At 37.5% G+C, this 14404-nt stretch overlaps 1 protein-coding gene and 1 pseudogene across 2 annotated transcripts in view; one reads left to right on the forward strand and one right to left on the reverse strand.

The window, feature by feature from the left end:
* PRIM2 (DNA primase subunit 2) overlaps nucleotides 1-14404 on the reverse strand; it is a 282668-nt gene that overhangs the window by 235300 nt on the left and 32964 nt on the right. The window lies entirely within an intron of this gene.
* Nucleotides 4813-5436, forward strand: LOC139013170 (small ribosomal subunit protein eS8 pseudogene; annotated as a pseudogene).

The following is a 14404-nucleotide window of genomic DNA, read 5'->3' on the forward strand; positions in this document are numbered from 1 at the left end:
TGTCTTTTGCTAAGTTTAAGTTGCACAAGTTTATGCATTTGTCAGAATTCATGAATTAGGTGTGCTTAAGGTTTGTGGATTTCATTGTATGTACATGTTACTTAAATAAAAAGAGAACTCTTAGCAAACACTGAACTCTAGTTAATGATATGCAGGCTATAGTATTTGGTGGGAAGTGTTATGATTTCTGTAACTTATTTTGAAATGGATTGGTGGGTGGACAGAGGAATGGATAATAGGTGATAAAAACAAGTATAATAAACTGTAAATTGTAAAATCTAGGTAGGGAATATGGATATTCATTATAAGATTCTTGCAAGTTTTCTATGTTTGAAGTTTCTCACAATTTTGGAGGCAAAAATAACACAATGAAAATACTACTATACTCCCACTGCGACAACTAAAGTTAAGTTCGAAAATACAGGTAAGAATGGAAAGCAATGCACCCGGCTGATGTGGCTCAGTGTTTCAGTGTCAACCTATGAATCAGGAGGTCATGGTCCGATTCCTGGTCAGGTCACATGTCCTGATTGCTGACTCGATCCCCAGTAGCGGGCATGCAGGAGGCAGCAGATCAATGACTCTCTCTCATCATTGATGTTTCTGTCTCTCTTTCCCTCTCCCTTTCCCTCTGAAATAAATAAAAATGTATTTTTTAAAAAAATAATGGAGAGCAATGGGAACTCTCATAACTGATTGACAGAAGTGTAAATTGGTAGAACTACTTTAGAAAATTTGGTATTATCTCAGGAGTTGAAGGTAAATACACCCCATAACCTGGCAATTTTACTCCTCCCAAGTATATACATCAAAGCAGAGATAAGCAAACTTTTTTCCAAACAAGGCCAAATAGTTAATATGTTAGGCTTTGCGAGCCATAACATCTCTGTCATAAGTACAGCTTCCTGTTGCACAAGAAAACAGCCTATAACACAGCTGTGTTATAATAAAACTGTACTTATGAACTCTGAAATTTACATTTAAATAATTTTCCTGTGCCAAGAAATTTTATTCTTCCTTTAATTCTTTTTCAACTATTCAAAAATGTAAGGGAGGAATAAAAAATAAACAAAATAACAGATAAGATAAATTAAATTAAATTAAATTAAATTAAAATGTAAAAACCAGTCTTAGTTTGCAGGCCATGTGAAAAACAGGCATCAGTCAGGATTTGGCCCATGGACCATATTTTGCTGACCCTTCCCCTAAGCAATGGATTTCAAACTGTACCACTCAAAAGAATCTCCTGGAAGGCTTGTTAAAACACAAATTACTGGGCACCACCCCTAGAGTTTCTGATTCTTAAGTATGTGGTGGATCCCAAGGATCGGCATTTGTAAGTTTCCTAGTACCAGGAATGTTCCAGTTCTCAGACCAATGCCTTAGACAACATACAAACAAGTAAACATGAACAAGCATTATTCGTATAATCATAAAGCAACATTATCTATAATAGCCCAAAACTGGAAACTCATCATCAAAGGCAGAATGAATAAATGTGTGGCATATTCAGTGTAGAATATGGCACAGCAACAAAAATAATACAACTTCACACAATGTGCATAACCTGAAATACATATTAAGCAAAGTAATCCATGAACAAAATAAAATATACCTGATTATTTCATTTACATAAAGATTTATCTTAATACAGAAAATTATATAGTTTAGGGATGAATAGTCGGATGATCAACTAAAAGAAAAAAGGTAAGGAGGAGGTTACCATAAAATCAGACTAGTGGTTTCCTCTAGGAAAGAGAAGAAAAGACTGGTTGAAAGAGACACAAGAAGGCATTTCAAGGGTAACAGCAATGTTTTATTCCTCACCTGAATGACAAAGTAATATTCACTTTATAATAATCTAATAAACTTATTTTTGTTTTATGTACTTTTCTGGATATGTTTATACTTCTTAGTGTTTAAAAGGTTAAAAAAGTAAAAAAAGCAAATGAATTGTGTTATAACAAAATATCATGCAGTCAGTAAAATTCTTCTTAAATTATGGAAATTTATGATTACTGTCGTAGAAGGATATCTGCAAAATACTGCTAGGTGAAAGTAAATTCAAACAGTTAGGTAAAGGTGAAGTAAAATAAATCTTTTAGGAGATTCCAAGCATGTCTCTTTATAAGTTTGTGCATGGAAACGGCCTACACAAAGATATAACTAACTCTGGGTAAAGGGATTATGGATAATTTCTACTTCCTTCTTTATACTTGCACATATTTTATTAAATTTATCCCTTAGATATTTCATGTTCTGGATGTTATTATAAATGGTATTTTATTTCAATTTCTAGTCGTTCACTGCTTTCTTGCATATCTTTTTAATTTGTTCATTTACTTCAAAATTAAAAATACTGTTAAGTCCAAAATTAAAGACAGATTAAGTCCGAAAGTATTAGGGAGACATGCAGAATCTCCACTTTTGCCATACCTAGTGATTTCCCCGTTTATCTAAACCTATTGAGTCATAGACTTAGGTTTCTTACTACTAGTATTAGTTAAGTATTTCTTTCTCTGCTTTTTCCATAGAAGGTAGAAATACAATAGGAAACTGATTTTCAAATGTGTTTTTAGAAACAAAAATCTTCCTTCAAAGGAAATCTTGCCTGGAATGATATTACATTGCAGAAATTAGAAAAAAAAATACTCTGGTTGAAGTAAGGCTGGGCCCAAAGCACTGCCCATTCAACCCACCATCGCTCCACCCCTACCCTTCTGTGGCCCATTTCTAAAGGGTACATTCAGCCCTAGACGGTTTGGCTCAATGGCTAGAGCATCAGCCTGCAGACTGAAGGGTCCCAGGTTCGGTCCTGGTCAAGGGCACATGCCCAGGTTGAGGGCTCGATCCCCAGTTGGGGGCATGCAGGAGGCAGCCAATCAATGATTCTCTCTCATCATTGATGTTTCTATCTCTCACTCTCTCTCCCTTCCTCTCTGAAATCAATAAAAAATACATATTTTTTTAAAATAAGTAAATAAAGGGTACGTTCAGAAAAAACCTTATAAAATACTTAAGTAATTGCACAAACAATACCATAAAGACAATGATAGCAGTAAATGGAAACAGAGTCACTGCTGGCTGACAAGTATCTCACCACTGTGTGATGGCTCAAAATTTTTGCTTGCTGATTATGTGCAAGTTGAAAGATAGCATAGAGGAGGTAGTTTAGATGTGTCAATCTGTAGATTATTCAAAAGTCAGTGAAAGTTGAGGCCCGTGCATGCCATCTGCTAGTTAATACGCTAACCATTTTACTTATACCATCTCAATTAATTCTACCATCAACCCGAGAGGGTAGATATTATCTTAGTTTTATGGTTAATTGGTAGAAATAGAAGCCAAACTGGATTTCCAACCCACAAGGCCATGCGGACTCCAATAAACAAAGAAAGTTGAACAAATATGTAATATCAAAACCAATGCAAGAAAAAGTCATCAATTGAAAATTTTCACCTCAATCCCTTTTTGGTAATGAACAGAATAAAAATACAGAAACTAAAAATGTAATATAACTAGGTATCATGAGAAATCTTATAGGTAAAAAGAGTTCTTTGAAAGAATGCAGAGCACATATTGTATATAATCAACTCTCCAGACTGTTTAAATTATGGTTTAGCAATAGCAAATATTTCTTTAAGAGCTCATACCAGATTATTATGTTTTAGTGTTTGCTTTGTTTACATTTACCTACTGACAGTAACTTCTCTATTTGAATATTTACCTTTTATTTTGCATTCCATAAGAGAATGCCTTCAAAACTGAAATACACAACAAGATACACACTGCTGATAATATCTGAGAGAAGGTGGCTATGTCTTATATCACTTTTAGAGCCATGCTGTAATTCTGAAACAGCACTGATAAAGAAACAAATTGATCGGGAAGATACAGTAAAAGGAGAAAAAGAAATCTTCCTGTCTTCATGATGGTCTTTTTATTATTTTTAAGGAAATTTCCAATTTAAATATAAAAATATATTTCAAATGTGTTCAGTGGACATTTATTTGAAATTAGATAAAGTCTTAATATTCTCCCTACCATTAATAAGGGTAATCATAATTGCTTGTATCGTTTTTGCCCAGTTTTAACTGAATCTAAAAAACTTAAATTGAGACCAACTGTGTTAACTAACCATGGCCCTTTGATAATCACTTATTACAGCAATAAAGAAATAGGTACCTTTGAACATACAGATGCTTGTCCTAATAATATTTGGGGTTCTAACCAAACAAATCACAAGGCAATATATAAGTAATGCTAACACTTCTAGGATAATACTCTCCTTTCCCTAAACTCAATTCAAATACTTGTATTAACAATACCATAGGTATTTACAAGCAATTACCTGCTTACCAAGTAAATGTCAGGGCAGCAACGGAAGCATACATCAGATCCACTGTCATACAACAGATGACATTAGTTACAAGAGACTTGACTTGTCAAATAGTCTTCTGCCTTAGAAATTCAGTCAAGACTCAACAAAAAATAATCTCAAGATCTTGAATAAAAACTAGGGTAGATTATTAAAGAATGTAATAAGATTTTCTTTCATTGAAACGTACCCCCCCCCCAACCCCTGGCAAAAAAAAGTTATCTAGTCTTCTTAGATTAGAAATAACAGATAAAATTCTAAGGAAATCAACTTGTTTCTAAACCATTAATCCAAAGTAACCACATGCACTCCAAATCACATGCATGCTATCTAAAACTCATGTCACATCCTGCCTTCTAGCCTTCCAGTAACATTCTGTTTTTCCTTGGTGCATTAGAGAGTTCATCCATGCTCTTTCCGGCCAGCACTGAGCCATGGGCATCTCTCGAGACAACTGGCACAAGCGCCACAAGAAGGGGGCAAGAGAAAGCCCTACCACAAGAAGTGAAAATATGAGCTGAGACACCCAGCTGCCAACACTAAGATTGGACCCCGCGGCATACACACAGTCCGTGTGCGAAGAGATAATAAGAAATAGCGAGCCTTGAGGCTGGGCGTGGGCAACTTCCTCTGGGGCTCAGAGTAATGTACACGAAAAACAAGGATTATTGATGTTGTCTCCAATGCACCCAACAATGAACTGGTCCACACCAAGACCCTAGTAGAGAACTACATCGTGCTCAGTGACCGCGTACCGTACCCACAGAGGTACGAATCCCACCTGGTACTGCCCCTGGGCTGCAAGAAGGGGGCCAAGCTAACTCCGGAGGAAGAAGAGATTTTAAACAAAACACGATCAAAGAAAATTCAGAAGAAATATGATGAAAGGAAAAAGAATGCAAAAATTAAGTCTTTTCAAGGAGCAGTTCCTGCAGGGCAAGCTTCTTGCATGCATCTCTTCAAGACCAGGCCAGTGTGGCCAAGCAGAGGGCTATGTGCTCAAGGGCAAGGAACTGGAGTTCTGTCTGAGGAAAATCAAGGCCTGGAAAAGCAAATAAATCCTCTTCCCTCCTATCTTAGCTCATGTAATAAAGGTGTTTATTCTAAAAAAAAAAAAAAGTAGTTCATCCATGGCCCTAGCCAGAGCACTGACCTAATACACCAAGGTTTGATCTCCAGTCAGGGCACACACAAGAAGCAACCAATGATGCATAAAAGGCAGAAAAACAAATGGATGTTTCTCTCTCTCTCCTTCCTTTTCTCTCTCTCTCTAAAAACAATTTTTAAAAATCAATAAATAAAGTTCATTGACTTGTCACACATTCTAAATCTTCACTTATCTATTTAATTATAATCAAAATTTAAATTTCAAAGAATTCTCACTGAAAAAATGTAGGATGATTATATGAAACTTTACTAATTAGTGTAAACTGCTATTGACTTCATTATTTCAAATTTTTAAAATAATCCTCAGTATTCTCTTCTGCTTTCTGGATAAAAAAACTACTGGGAAAATATAAGCATATTTCATTTTCTCAGACTCCCTTAATGAGGTTACCCAATGCATGCCTCAAAAATATCCTCTAAAAGAGCAAGACAAAATTAAATGGCTTCCTGCTTCTACTAACAAAGAATCCATGTACGAAAGTAAAAACACTTATTGTGGAACAATTATAAGAGCAGAGCAACAGAGTGGAAAGTATATAGTTCTTGTAATTGCAGAAACCTAAGTTCAAATTTTAAACAAATTAACTAACCTCTTCGTACCTCTCTTTCTACAGTAAAATGAAGAAAATAATACCTACTTCATGTAGCTTTTAAATTAAATAAAATACAGAAAGCTCTAGAACAGACATAACAAATAGCATGCCCTTAATTAATGGTAAATATTTATTATTACTATCAGCAATGTACATTTTTATTACCTTCTGTTTTCCAGGCTTTTTCCCAGGAATAAAGTGAAATGTTTCCTGCATCTAAACTGGTTTCAATAAACTTTTATTAGTTAAAACTATTACTTCGATTAGTAAAACTAACATAAAACTGGTCTTTAGGGGATGTTCAGAACTAATAAAATAAGCTAGGTAATCACTGCAACATCTTACAATCAAAGTACAGTAAGTCTTCACTTACCATCGTCGAAGGCTCTGTGACTTTAAGCAAAACAACTGATACTGAAACCAATTTTACCACAGACTAATTGATATAAACTAGAGTTTAAGTTCCTACGGCATATCATCAGCATTATCACGAACTGACATTGAATGAAACAGTGTTATTCGAGGACCTGCTGTATATCATGCTTCACAAAACAAACAGCTTCCTAAATAGAGGTATATAAACAAACTGCTCTATCTGGAATCATATGGAATCACATTTCTGGGTGACTTCCATTACTGTGCTGGAGATGCTCAACCTTCACTCTGATTAATTTTCAACCAGCAAAGACCCTGAGCATTTGAGCTTTGACATTCTCTCTCCAGCACTATTCACAAATCCCCACACTTCAATCCTTAGGATCTATTTTATACCCATCCATTCAATGGTCAGTACCTGCTTCAAATGGCAAAGAGTATAATGGTATACTCTTTTTGTCAACCACAAACCACACTAAGCTTTAAATGTATAGGTGAAGTGTTATTTCTATATTTTACAATCATATAATTTTCCGTACTACCTTACTCATAGAATTAAGGATCTGGGATGTATGGAGGTTTTTTATTTCTTTTTTATATTCTTCATCAAACCAGGAACAGAGAGCAGTCTCACTCTGCCAGGCATCCTGAACAGAGGTCAAGAGCGGCTCCAGAGAGGCAGCATCCCACACAGTAAACACACAGGTGGAGACTGACTGTGTGGACCGCACTGCTATTCGCCCTATGCAGGGTCCCTCACTGAGGGAGAGTCATACAAGGGCCAGTGAAATCTAAGCAGAAGTGATATGTGTCACCTCCAAGCAAAGACTCACAAGCACATGGTTTACCTGTGTCTCTCCTCCCTCTGCCACAGCACCTGGTGAAGTTCCAGATACAGGCTGCTCAGTCAGCCGAGGTGAGCGCCAATACGACACAGAGCAGGGCTGGCGATGGCCCACAGGAGATACAGAGCATGAATAAAGAAGCAAACCTTTTCAGGGATCACAGGTCCAGGGATTATTTGTTACCACTGCATAAGCTACCCTTACTGGCAGAGTCATCTCCAGCCTCTTTGGATCACGCATTTTTATCAATAAAATATGCTGAGCGCATACTTCCAGTATATGCATACTTATTTATAAATTACACACATGTATTACTGTACATTATGTATGCAAAATAAGCCTTCCCCAAAATGTTTTAAAATGAGGTTAAAAATATATGTTGTATTATTTATTTCCTTCCCATACTCCCAAATTATCATCTTGGGTATACTACTTTGGAACCTGTAAACTATTACACTGGCCTCTAAAGTAAAGATATAAATAAGGCTTCCCAGCGAGTTATTCTATAAACTTCCAATCAATAATATTCAATCATGTTTATAAATATTGTGAAGTTTTCTACTTGGATGCACATAGCTCGCTTTCTTTCTCGCACCTTGGCCCTTAAGCAAGAATGTGCCTTGGATTTGGATTGGAGCTTTTCAAAATCACAGGTTCTTGGTGCCACCTAGCCCTAGGGATCAAAGATCAGCTGTACAGTTTTTTTAAGTCCATTAGTGATTCTGACACACATCACCAGTGTCACATGAATCTCAAGGAAAGAATTACCTTTTCTAAAATACACTTGTCATGTCCTGAAAATACCACCATTAATTCTAACATTCAATTTTTTATGTAGAATTCATTTATTCTTTCTAAAGCACTGAGGACCTACTATGTACCAAGCACTACCTCCCGCAGATGGAATACAACTATAAACAAAAACAAAACTTGTTCTCATGAAGCTTACATTCTAATGGGGTGAGACAGACAATAAGTAACAAACCAGAAACTATCAGCAAGCTAGATTGAAAATAAAACAAGAAGTGCTATAGATGGACAACAGATGTATACTTTCAGTTCTGTGATCAATTAAACCTCTCTGAAGAAGTTATATTTTAAATGGAAACTTGCATGAAAAGGAGCCAGCTCTGCAAAGCCATGGCAAGAGCATCCCAAGCAGAGATAACAGCAAGTGCAAAGGTCCCAACAGGTCCTTTGTCCTAAATATATGGAAGGAACAGAGAGAAGGTGGGCGAGGGCAGTGGCAGGCAAGGGGTGGTGTGAGAGGCGGTTACAGAGGTAGATGGAGCCCCAGACCTGGGTGAGATACTTTTATCCTAAGAACTGTGCATTAAACAGAGGCTTTTGGCAGAGCAAAGTTCAGATCTGATTTACTGCTTATGCTTACGGGGCTATCTTGGTAGTTTAGGGAACAGATGATAGTGGCCTGATAATAGAAGCTCTGGTGGAAAGAACACAAAGGGACAGATCTGGGGTAGATTTGGGAGGCGACACAGACAGACAGATTGCAAATAGAGTCTGGAGAAAAAGACTTCTAGGTTTGGTGCTTAGTCACTGGGCAGATGGTGATGCCATTTATTTGATGTTTTTCTTGGTCCTCATTACGCTATTTATATTTTACTTCTATATAGATTTATCATGTGTGTCTTGTTACAAGTCACCTCGAATCCTTGTGGAAAGGGACATGCATCAATAAATGTAAATATATGGTTTAAGTATCAGTTTTTCCTAAAATGAAACATATTTGTACTAGCAGGTAAAAATACATGTTAACAATTCCAACAATATTAAAACTACAATTAAAACAAATAATTAATGAAAAGACTGTTTAAAACACCCAATATATAATGAAACCTTTAAGAATCATTTCTTTTATAATGAAATTAAAAATTTGTAGAGGAAAAAAATTTTAAAACAAAATAAAATAAAAAGTTTGTGGAGGAAGGCCCTATCTGGATAGCTCAGTTGGTCAGAGCCTGGTCCCAAGGTTTCAGGTTCCATCCCCGGTCAGGGCACATAAGAGAATCAACCAATTAAAGCATAAATAAGTAGAACAACAAATCGATGTCTCTCTCTCTCTCTCAAATCAATAAAATAAAAATTTGTGGAAGACCCCAATAATGAGAGCAAACATCATGATTTTTAATATTATTACTAATTCTAATAAATACAGGTTTTATATCAGTAGTAAGCATTGTGCTCTATAATGGGCACCTTGTTTCCTGAATACACTGTGACCTAATCATTAATCTCCCTATGGAGATTAAAGGCTGCAATTCTTTGACACTCTTCCCATTGAGAGCTGAGATCTATCTGCCCTCCCCTGATCTGGGCTGGCCTATGACTACTTGGACCAACATGGCACAACTGATGCCATGCCAGTCGCAGGCATAGGCTTCTGCCTTGTTCTTGTGGAGTCCTGGGTCACTCCAAAGAAGGTGTTCAACCCCCTAGTTTGTGGGATCACATGGAGAGGATCCCAGCAGAGTCCAGCCTTCTACAAGTCCTCACCTTGGCACCAAAATGGCAATAGAGCTGTCTTGTATATCCTAGGCCAGATTGCCTGCCAACCAAGTAACCCCACAGACACCATATAGAGCAGAAGTGCCCTGTTAAGCCCAGTCTGAATCCCATCCCTCAAAATTGTGAGATATCCTATATAATAAAAGCCAAATATGCAAATTGATCAAACAGCAGAACAACCGGTTGCTATGACAGACACTGACCACCAGACGCTCAATGCAGGAGCTGCCCCCAGCCCGCAGGCCCCAGGCCAGCCAAGGCAGGTGCCAGCGGCCCCCCTCCCCCTGATGGCCCCGCTGAGGGAGACGACCAGCAGCGGCAGCAGCGGGAGGCAGGGCCAGCAAGCGGGTGGCACCAGGCTGGACAAGGCGGGTGCCAGGCCCCCCACCACCCCCAATCGCCCCGCTGGTCGCCCCACAGATCGGCCCTGATTGCTGGCCAGGCCTAGGGACCCTACCCATGTACGAATTTTGTGCGAGTCTCTAGTAATAAAATGGTTATTGTTTGAAAATGTTAGGGTTAGGATTTGGCTTTAATTTTTGATATTGGGTTTTAGAATCATTGTTTTAGTTTGAGGGTAGTTGCTACATAATAACTAATAACCAGAACACAATCAACCTAAAATAAAAGTTAGTTGAAAACAATTTTCTATTTACAATTCAATGCTTACAACACACTTTCTTCATTTAAATGTACAAAAGAGCCATATACAGGAAAAAATATTTCATTTATTTTTATTATTTTATTTAATCTCACTGGAGGATATTTTTTCCATTGCTTTTAGATAGAGTGGACAGGAGATGGGGAGGAAGGGAGAGAGGAAGAGAAAGAAGGAAGAAGAAAGGGAGGGAGGGAGGGAGGGAGGGAGGAAGGGGGAGAACATTGATGTGAGAGAAACACATCAATTGCCTGCCTCACACACACACCCTGAATGGGGCTTGGAATGAACCTGCAACCCAGGGATGTGCCCTTGACTGAGAATCAAACCCAAGACCCTCGGTGCGCAGGCCAATGCTCTAACCATTGCAGTACTGGTCAGGGCAGAAAAAATATTTCCATTAAATTGTTAATAATTGGTAAATCTTTAGGAAAGATAGACAGGAAATAAAAAAAGGAAATAATTACCACTGTATAACTGTTAATTAACCAAAATTGACAGGATAGTATGTTAACTCACTTACAAATTCTTTTATCATTTATTATCATCCACAACATTAAAAGTTAGAAAACGAACAGTAATTTAATATCCTGACATTCTAATTAGTATGTTGATGTCTCAGTAACTACGCCAAGCTGATCAATGTAAAAGCAATCATCTGATTACTTTATTACTGTTTTTTTAAACAGCACAGTCACATTTGAAATACACTAAAATTACACTAAAATGAAAGATTAATTACTTATATTCAAGCGCATTTCTTCTCTTCTACAAGAAAACATATCTCTTTTTTAAAAAGATGGCTCATTTACACAAGAGTTCTTCTTAAAAGTCTCCTGAATAAATCAAAACAGCAGTCATTCCCGAGCTGGCCATGACAGGACCAGATACATGTTAGGTACATTACAATCTGACCAGACACATCAAATACACATTCCATTCCAGCCCACCCCATTCAACAAACATTTCTGCAGCACTTTCTATTATCCAGGTATAGCATCAGCAGATAATTCAAACAATAGTTAAGATGCTAATCTATAAATTAACTATAATATTTAACCACAGCAAAAAGCTTATAAAAGAAGACAAATTGATTCCACTCACAAGAGGAAAAAGCCTGGTGTCCAGCAAGCTACTGCAGGAGAGCAAAGCTGAGAGCCTGAACCCCCACCAGGCCTGGGCTTAGCCTCGCTTCTAAGTCACGGATGAGCAGAATGAGGAGAAGCACACGCATTACAGTGCACGAGAGGCAGCAAGGTGATCCTTCCAGGAACCTAATTTCAGAGCCCGGCTCAGCCATGCTCAAACTACTGTGATAAACTGAGCTGAAAGTCACCGATGGCACCACTACGGCAGTGACTTCTGCTGAGGCTTAGAGAAGAACAACAGTACACAGGTACTGGGCAGCATTTAGAGCATTAAACATGAAGGTTTACTGAGAATAGCCTGATGCCACCCCAGAGATGGGCAAACCTGGAAAGCCACGTGGGACAATGAAGATGAAAGTAACTCACTTCCAATTAAGCAATGTCTCCCTCTCCCTTCTCTTCCTTCTACTTCTCCCCTCAGTCAGAACTGAAACAACTTTATACCAAAAATCTCAATGAGTCTTTTGTTCAGTTATTTCTATGTATCTCATTCTTGCTGTCAGGCAATCCTTAGGACAGTAGACCAACAAGCTGAAGTAAAATAATCCTAGAATACTGTGACAGAAATGGAAGAAAAAGATAACCAATTAAGAAAGATGGAAAGGAAACGGCAAGAAGTTACAGATGACAGGCTCATGCCTGAGTGGATGTAAGAATAGCAGTACCACTAATAAAAATGGTTTTCCCTGACACAGTTCCTCCAGACAAGTACATGAACAGTCAAGCGAAGTAATATTACCCCAAGACCCATCCTGTCTGCAGCCCAGCCTTCACAGAGGCTGCAAAGCATGTGCTGGGTGGAGAGGGCCAAGATTTACAATAGCATCTCCAACAGCACACCAGTAGATTCTGGCTCTTAGGTTCCAGCCCAGGGCAGTTTCTGATTTCTTACGTTATTCAGATCTACTTCCCACAAACTAAGACAACATGAGAACATTTTATTATGCATTAGATACTTATATAATTGTGTTGTGATTCCTCACTAGGTAAGACCAGAGGGTTAGGCACCATGGATTATACAGTGGGGCCTTGACTTACGAGTTTAATTCGTTCTGTGATGGAGCTCGTAACTCAAATTACTCGTATGTCAAATCAAAAAGTGAACGAGTGAGACATGTGATGCTGGGCTGATGTTGTGGCGTTCACTGTGATGTTCGCTGCACCAACTAGCGGTGGGGTATCTGAAGCCGGCTCATAACCCGAATTTTAGCTCGCAACTCAAAGCAAAAAATCGGCCGAGAGACGGCTCGTATCTCAAAAAACTCGTTAGTCGGGACACTCGTAAGTCAAGGCCCCACTGTATAGGCTTCACTAGATCTCCCTCCTGCTCACTCAGAGCCACACTGTACCCAGTTTGGGAAATATTTACTGACTACTGGGACAGTCAATAGTTTAAGACTGAACTCTTATGATCGTAATTTGTTTTCATCAAAATATATTTGGAATTTTATTTCAATAGCTTAACCTAAAATATTAGATTAACAATCTCTCTGATTTCACATAATTAAACTATAATCAGTAAATATGTTGAAGCAAACTTGAATGAATAGTAACTATGCTTCACAACTAAAGTAATCTGAAATTTGTTCCCCTCTCCCGTTTCCCTATGAACTAAGTGAATCAAACCTTTGAAATTTGCAACTGTTTCTTTAATTCCAAACTATTTATTTCAAGCACCCTGTTAATTGGCAGAATGCCTATTTCTTCACAAGGCTTTCTATTACTGAGCATCAAATTTTCTACTTTATGACATCTCCCTTATGTTATCTTCTGCAATAACCTTTTGGTGCACAATTTAAAGGCCTCCCAAACTCAATCTTTCTCAATGTTCCAACTGGCAAATGTCTTCAAAAAAAAAAAAGAGTAATTTGCCCTTCCCACTTTACAACATAGCCCAGTAGAAAATTGTTCAACTTTACTTAGTTCTAAGTTTTTAAACTATGTGTTATTTTGGACATTTTCAAGATCATTAGAAGCAAGGCAACCAAGCTCTGATTCATGAAATAGCTGATGAAGACGGAAGCTTTCCAAGTTAAGCAGCTAACAGTAGTACTAGTATATTATAAAAATAAGGCTTCACTTAGCTGGGAGGAAAGGATAAAACTCGTTTATACAGGCCAATGGTTTATTCAAGCAAATGGAGAATGAAATGAAAAAGTAGGGAAAAATAAGGTCATAAAAAGAAATTGATATGTTACATTTTCTCTTATAGGCCATGGGAAAATCAAATACTTGGATATTAAGTTTTTAATGTCAGCTGTTATTAAAATTATATTTCCATCATATATTTCAAATTCAAGCAGATAACAGAATACAAACAATTTTTTTGTGCCTGGAGTGAAGTGATAAGAAGTGTTTATTCCAAGAGATGCTCAAATACATGTATTTATAACTGGAAATAATAGAAAGCCGTTTTATGGCTTTGATAAAGGTGTCCTATTTGTTGACCCAATTCAACATTTTTAGTTCCTCAAAAACTTAGTCAGATACTTGAGGTTGAAGCTGGCACGATATCTCTCAAAATCTCTCTGCTACCTTTCTGCCTTCTTTTCTTTTTTGATTCAGTTCCAATAACACTGTTAGCTCAATGATACCTTCCTAGATTAATTCAGCTACTAGCAATACCCTCTTTTACTTAACTCTTATTGACTACATCAGTCTGGCAGACAATTATTTTACTTGTTCTCTGATTCATGAAAACAGTCTCTTCCTGT

The sequence above is a fragment of the Myotis yumanensis genome, unplaced genomic scaffold (genome assembly GCF_028538775.1).
Source record: "Myotis yumanensis isolate MYYU_CA2020_CCGP unplaced genomic scaffold, mMyoYum1.0.hap1 SCAF_6, whole genome shotgun sequence".
In the NCBI taxonomy this organism is placed as follows: domain Eukaryota; kingdom Metazoa; phylum Chordata; class Mammalia; order Chiroptera; family Vespertilionidae; genus Myotis; species Myotis yumanensis.